The following is a 12,765-nucleotide window of genomic DNA, read 5'->3' on the forward strand; positions in this document are numbered from 1 at the left end:
TATAAACTGGTCTAACTCTACTGATGAGGACATCAGTGCATGCCAGTTTACACCAGTTGATCTGGTCCTCTACTTTGTAAATTAATTCCCAATGGCCTAAACACATTAAAGAAAAACAAAGCAAAGCAAAAAATCCCACACAAAATCTTCAAATCTATTTAAACAGTATTTTGAGGTCTCAACAAAATTAATCAGCTTCATCTCACCTAGAAAATACAAAGCACAAACAAGGAGCGAGTCTATCCAATATGATTTTACAGGCGATGACAGAATTTGGTACCATCAAATATTCCATGGTCAATTGCCAATCACTGAGAACGATGCTGGCAAGAAAATAGACGGGGAGAGCATCCCTAATGATATACTTTATGCAACTCCAGCCTTGAAGGCTCTCCATCCTCCCTCTAGTAAAGTGAAAATCGTCCTAGGAGGTTCTGATTATCCTGCTGCAAGTTAAATGACAAAATCAGCATGAGATCCCAAGCCTGTCAGTCGTAGTGAGGTTTTGTTTTTTTGGGAGGGAGCATGGGTGGAGAGAAGGAGAGAGGAGTTATACTGGCTTAATGCACAGCTCATTGCTGTCAAATGCTTGTGTTTAGCCAGTGTGTTACATTACAGAGCAGAAATCAAATGGAAGTATTTCCGATACATGAGATTTAAACACTATGGGTACGATAAAAAACCTATGGCAGCAAGTCTCAGACATGGGCTCAATTGACATGGGCTCATGGGGCTCATGCTGCAGGGCTAAAAAATAGCAGTGTAGACATTTGAGCTTGGGCTGGAGCCCAAGCTCTGAAACCTGGCAAGAGGGGTCAGGGTCTCGGAGCCCAGGCTGAGAGACTTGCCACCGTGTGTTTTTTATTGCTGTGTAGATGTACCCGTAGAAACAAACAATGCCCTTTCTCAAGCTAAATAAATAAATACACTCTGTATACGACCCTACAAATCATAAAATGCAGCCTCACCGCACACCTCTATCTCTTGCTGGTTTTAGAGTAGCCAAGTATTAAATGACAAACAGCAGTCTCTAGGGCTGCTGTGATAAAGCTCAGAGTTTACTAAACAATCCAGTACATGTGCTTGTAATTTAGTTTTCTAAACAGTCACTTGCAAAATCCACACTAAGTCAGAACCAAATATAAAACACTAGCTAGGAGAAACAGAAAAGCATAGAAGTCTGGATCCGCATTTCAACTGTCTGGTTGTGTTCACTGCAGGAAACAATGATCCCTCCAAGGTATTGGTTACCTCCATTTACTGAAATTGTTAAAACAAACTGTCACAGACCAAAGAAAATAGTAGTTTGTTTGACTTAACTCTTCATAAAAAAGGAACGCTGTCAAGTAAGTAAAGGAATAATGAAGAAACATGGTCAAATATATTATGTTCAAACTTAATAGGAATAAAAATGTTTTCACCATTTTTAAAATTTGAATGTAAACAGTTTGGGGATTTTTTTAAAACATTAAATATTCCCGTGCAGTTTTAGAGACTCAAACACAACAACTTTGTGCTAGGGCAGGGGTTGGCAACCTTTGGCACAATTGCCCATCAGAGTAATCACTGGCGGGCCGCGAGACATTTTGTTTACGCTGACCGTCTGCAGGCACGGCCCCCCCGCAGCTCCCAGTGGCCGCGGTTCACCATTCCCAGCCAATAGGAGTTGCGGGAAGTGGAGGCCAGCATGTCCCTGATCCTGAAAGCTGCTATGCACCTCCAATTTCCATTGCTGGACCAGACCCTCATCTGGTGTAAATCGATAGAGCCCCTTTACAATCAGACCCAAAATGGGGAAAAGAAAATTAGATTTGTGAAACATTCTTTCAGTTTTCAAAATCTAGGGCACTGTAACAGGCAGAGACGTTCTCAGCTTCTTACTTAATATCCATCAGATGATGCAGTGTTGCTATCTGTTACAATTTTATTGCAAGTATTGTGGTATTTAGTTATTTTTTTAAAAAACCATTGTTTTCAGTCACTCAATAATGTCAAGATCTCAGCTTTCTTTCTTTTTCTTTTCTTTTTTTTATGTCAGCTTCAAGACCTCATGGTTGTGGAGAATAGCTGGGAAACATAACTTTAAAGGCTCAAAAACCAAAAGGCAAATAAAAAGTCCCCAAATGTTTGTTTTTAAATTCATGATTTTTAAGCCATTCTCATGATTTTTGGGACCAGAGTCCAGATCTTTGAATGCTTGGGCAATACTGATTATGGCCTTTTTAACAAAAAAGAAAGCTTCCCATAAGCACTTTCAACCTGTGGATGGCAAAATTCCTTCCTTATCTACTTCAGTAATTACAAGCTTCTGTGCTACCTCTCGTCTAAACAATAGACAAAGTAAAGCAACAATGCCCACCACTGTTTTATTGCTCTGATCCACTTCTCTCCCAACATCATGCTCCATCTCCGATAAGATGTTATCTGGCCATGCAAGGAAAGCAGTGTGTAAGATGGCAGTTAGACTGTACGGTGAAGGCTGAGAGATGTCTATTTTATCCTGCTGTTGGGTTATTCACACAGTTTTTACTTATTTTTTCATAATACTTCATGAAGTTTCCTTCCGAGGAATGAGACAGCAGTTTGTCTTTTCTGAGAGCTAAGGTCTGCTTCAGTCTCCAAAGTGTCAGCCGTGTTCTATGGGATGGAAAAATGGACTGATCATTCTCCCTAGCTCCACCTCAGAAACAGTATGGCAGGCTTTCTGATTAGAGTGACCAATTCATCTGCTATGTTTGAGGGTCAGATTCTCAGCTGGCAAAAATTGGTGCCATTTCATTGACATTAACAGAGCTACATGGATCATCTGAGGATCTGGCATGGGCCTCTTTCTCCAGTTCTCTCTGTTAAATTATTTGCTGGGTTTCTTCTCTTCCCCCTCATCCCCACTCCAACCTTTTATAAAAGCAGATTGGCCAAAACTCCTTTATTTACAATTGAAGTGGATACTGTCCTACACAACAGGACCCAGGGACCAGATGGGATTATTCATGTGATACAAAACCTTTCACCTCTAGACTGTGAGTTTGATTGCACTCCTAGTTGATAGGCAGGTATTGAGAGCTACTCACACCTGCTGGCTCTTTGGTGCTTTCCAGGTAGGATACCACATTGCTATTTTAAGGAGCCACGGTACCGATTCCACTGTCAAGGCTGAAAGACAGTTTCTATTTAAAGCTAAATTGGCAGCTTCATATAAAACTTCCATTTAAAATCCATAATATACAAAGCATCCCCTTAGCCTGAAATTCATCACAATTTATCAGAGGCCAGAGTAGAATTTAGAGGCAAGCAATTCTAATAGCATATTTTTGAGTTATATGTCTAAGTAAACAGCAGTTGGTGGTTCACTGGCCAGTATGCAAATGGTGGGATCAGTGACCAGTATCGGAAATTCAGATACGACTAGACCCAGAGAAAGTCTCTTGCCTATAACTGAAGGGTAAGCGAGGATACCAGGACAGAATTAAAGTAGTATTGGAACCTTTGTTGTAAATTTCCAGATTTCAAGTATTTAGTGGGGAGTGTTGCTTTATTCTATTACCATGAGAATTTTTTATTAAGGGCAATATATTCTCAGCTTTAACTCTGCTTTGAAGTTCTGGTCTGGGGATTCTAGTTTAGCAAGAGAAATATATTACTTCTGTGTGGAAAAGAAGTTTATTCTTCTCACACAATGAAGTTAGTTGCATATATGAAAGTGTGAAAGCTGCCCTGTATTAAGAAGACTACACACAGCTACAGCTACAGACTAGGGACCGAATGGCTAGGCAGCAGTTCTGCGGAAAAGGACCTAGGGGTGACAGTGGACGAGAAGCTGGATATGAGTAAACAGTGTGCCCTTGTTGCCAAGAAGGCCAATGGCATTTTGGGATGTATAAGTAGGGGCATAGCGAGCAGATCGAGGGACGTGATCGTCCCCCTCTATTCGACATTGGTGAGGCCTCATCTGGAGTACTGTGTCCAGTTTTGGGCCCCACACTACAAGAAGGATGTGGATAAATTGGAGAGAGCCCAGCGAAGGGCAACAAAAATGATTAGGGGTCTGGAACACATGAGTTATGAGGAGAGGCTGAGGGAACTGGGATTGTTTAGTCTGCGGAAGAGAAGAATGAGGGGGGATTTGATAGCTGCATTCAACTACCTGAGAGGTGGTTCCAGAGAGGATGGTTCTAGACTATTCTCAGTAGTGGAAGAGGACAGGACAAGGAGTAATGGTCTCAAGTTGCAGTGGGGCAGGTTTAGGTTGGATATTAGGAAAAACTTTTTCACTAGGAGGGTGGTGAAACACTGGAATGCGTTGCCTAGGGAGGTGGTGGAATCTCCTTCCTTAGAAGTTTTTAAGGTCAGGCTTGACAAAGCCCTGGCTGGGATGATTTAATGGGGGATTGGTCCTGCTTTTGAGCAGGGGGTTGGACTAGATGACCTCCTGAGGTCCCTTCCAACCCTGATATTCTATGATTCTATGAAGGGATATCAAATTTACATCTTAAAAATGTACACATTTCATAGGATACCCATCAGTCTACAGGTGCCACTAAAGCCAATGACTAAACTCCCACTGATGTCCAAATGGCACCAAAATTTGGCCCTTGAAAGAAGAAATAAAAGTTTATTTAAAGAGTCTGACTTAATTTTTGTAAGTTATGTAAGCCTTTTTATCATCAACAGGACAGGGTCCAACTTGCTCTGAAATCCTTGTTGTTCATGAATGCCTAACCTTGGCATCAATTAAAATACACAATAAAAACAAATATAGAATTAATAGTTTAATAAAAAAGGACATAAGTGCCTGGCTAATACTATTAAAAGATTATATGTGTAAAAGAATAGGCCCCAAAGTAGGTAAGATCCGATCACAGACAGCTTATTTTCTCTGTTTTCAAGTGGGTTGAAATGGCTACCCCAACCAGGATGCTGGGATAATACTTTGATCCTCTCTTTGTAACAGTGTTATGCTTTTAAGTCTCTTGAGAGGCAAACTACTCAAGAATTAAGAAAACATCATGGTGCAGTCCAGCATTTAAGAAAAAAAGAATCATATGACTACCTGCATTAATCAAAAGAAAGGCAGCATCAGCAGTAAGGGGTAAAGGAGATTAGAGAATGCCATGATAGCCATTACTGTAAACGTGGACAGGAATGCTTCAGATGATAGTAACTTTGGTGCTAATAATAGGAATGCTGGCATGTGTGTTTCATAAGGCTAGGAGAGACTGTAAAAGGTTTTGCAAAGACACACGTTTTATTCAGTAATCCCAGAATACAGCTCAAGAAATCTGGCCTCTTGGAATAAAGATGCATTAGGTGAGACGAGCTATTGAATCACGTACAAGACAAAGGAGGGCAAATTCTAACTGCATTCTTTCAAGAAATGGGTAGTGCACTGGAAAACTGATAACACAGACATGGAGGAAGCCACTATGAGTATGTCTGCTCTGTGTTTTAAAACCCATGTCAGCAAGTCTCAGAGCCAAAGTCTGCAGACCCAGGCTGTGAGACTCGCTGCTGCAGGTTTTAAAACACAGCACGGACACGCACACAAAATGTCTAAACAGACTGAGTGTTAGGTAAGTCATAGGAGAGCCTGAAAAGCTTCAGTTTTGTTCAGAAGGTGGGCTCATCCTCACAGTATCTGATCGCCTCATAAACATTAAGGGATTTATCCTCATAACACCCCTGTGAAAAAACTTCCTAACTGTCAGGGTGGTCAAGCTCTGGAATAAATCGCCTAGGGAGGTTGTGGAATCTCCATCATTGGGGATTTTTAAGAGCAGGTTTGGGGATGGTCTAGATCGGGGTGGCCAACCTGGGGCTCCGGAGCCACGTGTGGCTCTTCAGAAGTTAATAGGCGGCTCCTGGTCTAGGTACCGACTCCGGGGCTGAAGCTGCAGGCGCCAACTTTCCAATGTGCCGGGGGGGGGGGGGTGATGGGTGCTCACTGTTCAACCCCTGGCTCTGCCACAGGCCCTGCCCCCGCTCCACCCCTTCCCACCCTCTCCCCTGAGTCTGCCATGCCCTCGCTCTTCCCCCTCCCCCCCAGACCCTCCTGCACGCCACAAAACAGTTGATGGGGAGATGTGGGGAGGGAGGGGGAGGCGCTGATCAGTGGGGCTGCTGGTGGGTGGGAGGCGATGGGAATGGTGTGGTGGGGAGGGCTACTGAGGGGCTGCTGACATATTACTGCGGCTCTTTGGCAATGTACACTGGTATATTCTGGCTCCTCTTCAGGCTCAGGTTGGCCACCCTGGTCTAGATAATACTTAGTCCTGCCATAAGTGCCAGGGACTGGACTAGATGACTTCTCAAGGTATCTCCAGTTCTACAACTCTATGATTGTATGTGCCTGCATATCCATCTAAGTTCTTAGATAGCACCCGTCACCACACTATTGCACACACTTACACCCTTAAAACAATCCACATTTGCAGAAACAAACACCATAAATATTGCTTGTAGCTCCTTATGCCCTGGCTCATTAAACACCAGGTAATGACTGGATTCTTAACTGCTTTTCTCCTCAGATATATTAAAAGCTTCTTAAACAGCTGAATACAGTATTTGGATACAACAATCCCACTGAAATGCACTGTTAATGAATGATTTATTAGAGTGGCAGCAGCAGCTTTCTCTGGGATCATTTCTTAATTAACAACCACAAACTAGTTGATGCCAGTTTAAAAAAAAATGGGGAAAAAAAGTGCTTTGCCTTTTCTTTCCTCTAATGGAGCAGAAGTTTGAAGATTTCTGTTCGGTTTTCGCCTCAGGGCAACTGAAACACAACAAGCCTAAATAAAATGACAGGCAATCTGTGTTACTTTCTGTGTGCATTAACTCATTTCCCCCTCAAAAGAACCTGTTATCTGGCACCAAAGCAGGCAATCCAGGTTTGCTTTTCAATGATGGGGGCGAGGCTTGGACCTTAGAAACTGGTAGAGTACTCAGGGACGCTCTCCTGCTGGAACAGGGAAGTAGAGTTCTGAACAGTGGTGGTGCATGGGTCGTCCCTGAAACTGGAGTAGGAGAAAGAGGACTCAGGAAGAGAGATGTTGCACTGCCATGGTCCAATGGCCTCGATCATTATGTATCGAGAGCTGTAAATGCACATGGATTTGCACAGAGGGTTAAGTGGTCTACACAAAGAATGCCCCATATTTCAAACCTCAGTGTTGAAACTCAGACCAAAATCTCTAGGCGGGCACCTGAATCAGCAATATTTTAGAAACCTAAATGCGGTTCTGGGTGCCCAACCTAAGTCACTAAAGTTTGAAAATTGGGCCCTAATAATCATTTCTCTGAATCGATGAGAGCCTCAGATCCTGAACCTGCTCCCAGTGACCTCAACAGGTGTTTTGACAAACTACAAGGGGAGAAGGATTGGGTCCTCAGGAACTGACCCTACAAGGTTTTGAGCACCTATTGCTCTTCTCCCACCTACTAATGCTGTAATTCTATCAAAAAAGCAATTTCAGGTGTCTGTAAACTGACTATTATTTGTTTCTTCTGACGTGCCAGGTGCTGTACAAGCCATAAAGAACTGTTGAGCTCTGCAATTACAAGCTAAAACCACCTCTTTCTGTGTTCCTTTCATCCCTCCCACTCTTCCAGCAGCTAGTTCTCTGTTATGTGGGCATGCTGGGATCCACTTATTTAACTCCTAAATCAGACTATGGTCTGCTCCTCTGTGCCTTTAAGGAAGAGTCCTGTACTGAAGATGGTACTGCGGCACAGTGGGAGCTCTGGGAGGCATCTTTGCAGGGCTTTGATAAGAGGAAGGGGAACACAACTGCTCCATTGCCTTTGAAGGGCATGCAGCACCCATGATCCTCTACCTCCATCCATCTCACTGATTACGGTGGACAGGGCCCCATCCACTTCCATAGGCACAGTTTGATTTCTATACTTGGGTTGGGGGGGGCTGCTCCAGTAAGGCCAATGGGGCTGCATGTGGCGGGAGAGCAAATTCCACGCCTGTCTGAGCTCTGCAGTTTGGGGAGGCAATACCCCCCTGTACCACACCCAAATTATGCCCATGCCCACTTCCTGCCTAATTTGGAGAGGCAAGAGATGGCATTTGCACTTCCCTTGAGCACCATGTTATGGTGGGTCCCAGGCAGCCAGGTAAGAGAGAATGGAGCTTCCTTGTATTCTATCACCTTGTGCATCTACACAGCTCCAGGTACAGTCATGTCTTGACTAATACTATAGAAATGCCCTGGACCATCAGAACAGACTACAACTATAAATGGCCCACGGAGTGCAGACTCCATCTCTTTATCCAGACATCTGCTTATCTACTCTAACTGAGGCATTTATACTATGCTCATTTCCCCCTTACTCTCACGAGAAGCCCGTGTTCCGGAAGACTCTGGGAAGAAGAAGGGCACAGATTCATAGATTTTAAAGGCCAGAAGGGACCATTATGGATCCATATAAGAAAGCAGAAAGCAATAGTAAAGCAACATATAGAAGACAATGAAAGGTCCACAGTGCCATTCTGAGCATTGGCCACGTAGAAATGGATTAGTGCAAAGGATTCTATTTGCCACATATCAGAGCCTTGTTTCTAGTACAAAAAATCAAGTTTAAATGCATTGATTCTTGTAATGCTTTTTTATCTTATAGTAATGCTTCAGTTGACAGCAATCAGCATTCTCACAGTGCCAACTGATGGCTGGACAGAGTCCAAATTATCTTAATGGCTTAGAATATTGCCAGGGGAAATGAAACTGGCGTGACTCTAACCGGCACACAACTGCAGTTTCAGGTAATGATCCCTTCTGCTCCTCTTTTTGTGCTACACCAAAGTGACCAGGGTATGGACTGATGGGCTACAGGCAGCAAGGTTCTTTGGTTCAAGTCACAGTCTCTTTTCCCCCCACTTTCAGGGTGGCATCAACACAAAGATCAATCTATTGGTTTGTGGGGAAACGAAATAAAAACAGCTGGGGGAAGAAAAAAAAACCCAAAAAGCTTTGAACAGAGAAGAGTGACTACTGAAATTTGAACCCAATCTCTTCTCTTTGGGACTGAGGAGAAATGCTGATTGCCTCACAGACATTTAAATGAACTCTCAGAAGGAGAAATGGAAAAGCAAAGTGCAGGGATAGCAAAGAGTTTGCGTCTAAGATGTGGTAATTGCTATTAATTCTGGTGCCTTGGGTTTCGTTGTCAGTGGCAGATGAAATGACAAAGTGCATGTTCAGTTACTCTGTCATCCCCCACAATCACTTTGTCACGTTTTGCTGAAGAGGTGACCTGACTTGCCCACCCATCATTCACCATCTGCCTCACCTGTCACCTTGTGTGGTGACAGGGAAAAGCAGTTTATTTTCTCTACTCGGGATTGAATTCTGGTCTTGCTCTGTGTTGTTGGATTTTTTAAAGTGAGCAATAGAGATAGCCAAAGCGAGAATGCAGGCAGGCTCTGTGACTGCATGCAGCAGCCCGTCCTTTGCATCTTCCAGAGAACTTTACAAACAGGCTCATGAATTCAATCTCACAACAACCCTGTGAGACAATTAGTTCAGTCTTCTTGTCCACATGTTACAGACAGTGAAACCAAGATACAGATGGACTATGTGCTTTGCCACGGTCACACTGCGAATCAGTGGCAAAGCGAGGGAAAGACCCCATAATTCTTGACTCCCAGTTCCAAGTTTTAACTAGTAAATAAAATTCCCTCCTGATCCAGGCAGAGTGGGAGCTAATAAGTGATAGCTTCACAAGGCAGGTTCCTGGATGAAGGACCAATGAGGAGCTCAGAGTCTAAACCAGGAAACACTAAGGTGGGGGGGGAGAGTCTTGGTAGTGAAAAAGAGGTGAACAGAAATTAGAACTGGGTCAGAATTTTAAAATTTCCAAATCTCAAGAATGGCAAGATTGGATTTACTTTAGGGTGCTGAATCTGAGTACGAGAGATGGGCCAAAATCACTTTCTATTTTGGGAGATGAATCTTCGGATTTGAATCCAACTTTACAGTTTTGGGTCTAAGTCAGATCCAGAACTGGAAAGGGCATGCTTCCCAGTTCTGGTTCAGAGGTGGCTGAGATCTCTTCAGTTGTTCAGTTTAGTATGTGGGTGCTGGATGGGGTTGGTAGCCTGTGATATACAGGAGGTCAGACTAGATGATCTGGTGGTTCCTTCTGGCCTTAAACTCTATGACTCTTGAGCAGAAGGCAATAATCTTGTGAGAACCACTTGCAAGACTCCGGGGCCATCAAACCTGAACCAAACCCAACACCTAACCCTGATTCAGCTTCTAAACAAACTCCTTACCATAAATCTAGCCTAGATTAAGATAAGAACACTACCTCATCAGTTCACCTCTAGAAAAGAGCACTGAGACTGGAAAACAATTTTATGTTAAGCTTCAGAACAAAACAAACAAAGAAACAAAAAGCTGGGAGAAAGCTTCCCCCAGGCAAGGCTGAACAAAGCTTAGCAAATTTACCATCTTACATATCCAATAAGATGAATTTTCAATATGCATTTAGATGAAATCAACTTTGTCATTTGTCAACCTACCTAGGGAGGTTGTGGAATCTCCATCATTGGAGATTTTTAAGAGCAGGTTAGACAAACACCTCTCAGGGATGTTCTAGATAATAGTTAGTCCTGCCATGAGTGCAGGGGACTGGACTAGATGACTTCTCGAGGTCCCATCCAGTCCTATGATTCTATGAAAACAAAATCCCTTCAACTATACAGAGATATCACTTCCCCCAGTAGTGAAAGACATACACAAATAGACTGCATTCTTGTACAGCAGCATTTCTTACTGCTGTCACATTGCATACAGTTTTACGTAAAAGCCAGGGCATTTGGAATACAGTACCTGAGTACATGTGAATTGTCAGAATAACAGTGCAAATAATTCTGGGTCAGCATTTGCTCCCTGCCCCCCTCCATAGTAGCTCTCATTTTGTTTTCCACAAGCCTTCAACTTTTCAAAGCCTCTGATGTTAGGCAACTTCATAGAATTTGCTCTCAACAACTCTCAGCGTACTCTGTTGGTGATGAGATAATGAATATTTTAAACAAAACAAAAATTAACAGGCCAGAAAACACTAAATGACCAGGAAGAACCTCTGGTATGTTGGAAATTTTCTCATTTAGTGAAGGATTAGAAGCATAAAGCTAGTGTATATAAAACCACAATCCCATTCATAATAATAAAAAATATTTGGTACTTCTAAAAGGCATAGCTCTCCTGTGTTCCACACACTAGGTTTAACTTCTCCTTTATCGTTGAAATCCATGCAGAAATGCATAATTGTGGGGTTACAGAAAGCTGTTTACACTAAAGGAATGAATCCCACAGCATTATAATTTTCCTTCGTGACTAATTTTTTGGGCCCCACATTTTCAGTCATACACTTCATCCCACTTTGGGGCCTTGGCCGGCTGAGAGATATGCTATAGGGCCTTAGATCTTATAGTGCTTTCCATACTCTACCTAATACTTCACAACACCTTAGTAAGATAGGTCAGGAACACGTAGGAAACACTTCACTGTCCACCAACACTTTATGAGTAGAAAACAGCACCTGTTTAATAGCACACAACACCGCTATGTTATAGATTAGAATGGGAAGTGAAGTAAAATACATAGGCAGTTGACATTTCAGTGGAAAGTTAACCAGGAAACAATGTAACAATGTAGGGCTGTGATGGGGTCATACAACTGCAGAGACTGACACTCTCCAAGGATTATATCCCATCTACACATCCATTAAAATATTTCATGGAGCCACCCCTACTTTACCTAGTAACAAGGGATGAAAGCAACAGCGCTATTGCTCCAGCATTTTTTCAACAGAGAGATCTGACTAGAAAGCTCAGATTTAGAAGGGTGCCAGCAGTTTGAAGATCACAGACCCTGGAAATAGTAAGTGTACAGATTCTCTTATCAACTTAATCAAAACCAACTGTATGATTTCCAAGCTTGCAGATACTCCTTGCAACGAAATGGGGGGATACGGGTGCCCTGCAGAACAAACACAGGCTCCAGCGCTCTGGCTCTGAAGCTTTTAAAACTTATTTCTGCCTCTAGGAAACCTCACCCAAACAATGCAAATAATGTGGATTACTAGAGGAGTTTAGAGAAAATTTAGTTACATACCCCAAACTCAGACCATGACTGCCAAAGATTTCACTGAGATTTGAGAACCTGGGCTGAATCTGGAACAAATCTGTTCTCACAGTATCTGTGGCTTTGGGTGCAAAGCATTCGAAGTTTGGTGGTTTCATCTGGTTTCATCTCAAGGTTCAACCTCATGGATTTTGAGGTTCTGCAAACCTGCCAAACATTTTTTTTTTGTTGATCTACAAAACAAGTCTCAGTTCATGAACACTTTTTTCCTCTGTAATTTAAACCCATAGGCCAGACTCTCAGCTGGTATGAATTGAAATAGCACATGGACTTTCCAGGGATTCAATTACAGAGAGACAGGAGAGAGAGAGAGAGAGAGAGAGAGAGAGACGGGCTTGATTCTCCATTACCTTAGACCTTGTGCAGTCATTTACATTAATGCAAAGTGAGTGCAAGCAGCACTAAAATGCTGCTTTATCAGACTAGTACCTCTTGATGCCCACTTTGTATTCACTTCACACGAGTATAAATGGCTACCCAAGGGTACTCCTGGGGGAATTCTGCTCTCCTGGCCCTGCAGAATTCATGTGTCGTGCAGAATTTTTTTTTCTCAGCAGAAAATACATTCTGTCAAGAAGTGCTGCAGTTACACCTTTTGCCCTCTAGGGCT

The 12,765-nt window shown here is 42.8% G+C and overlaps 1 protein-coding gene across 4 annotated transcripts in view; it reads right to left on the bottom strand.

Moving 5' to 3' along the window:
* Positions 1–12,765, bottom strand: part of TENM4 (teneurin transmembrane protein 4) — a 448,178-nt gene that overhangs the window by 390,966 nt on the left and 44,447 nt on the right. The gene's annotated exons all lie outside the window — the stretch shown is intronic.

Source organism: Eretmochelys imbricata, chromosome 1, assembly GCF_965152235.1.
Source record: "Eretmochelys imbricata isolate rEreImb1 chromosome 1, rEreImb1.hap1, whole genome shotgun sequence".
Lineage (NCBI taxonomy): Eukaryota > Metazoa > Chordata > Testudines > Cheloniidae > Eretmochelys > Eretmochelys imbricata.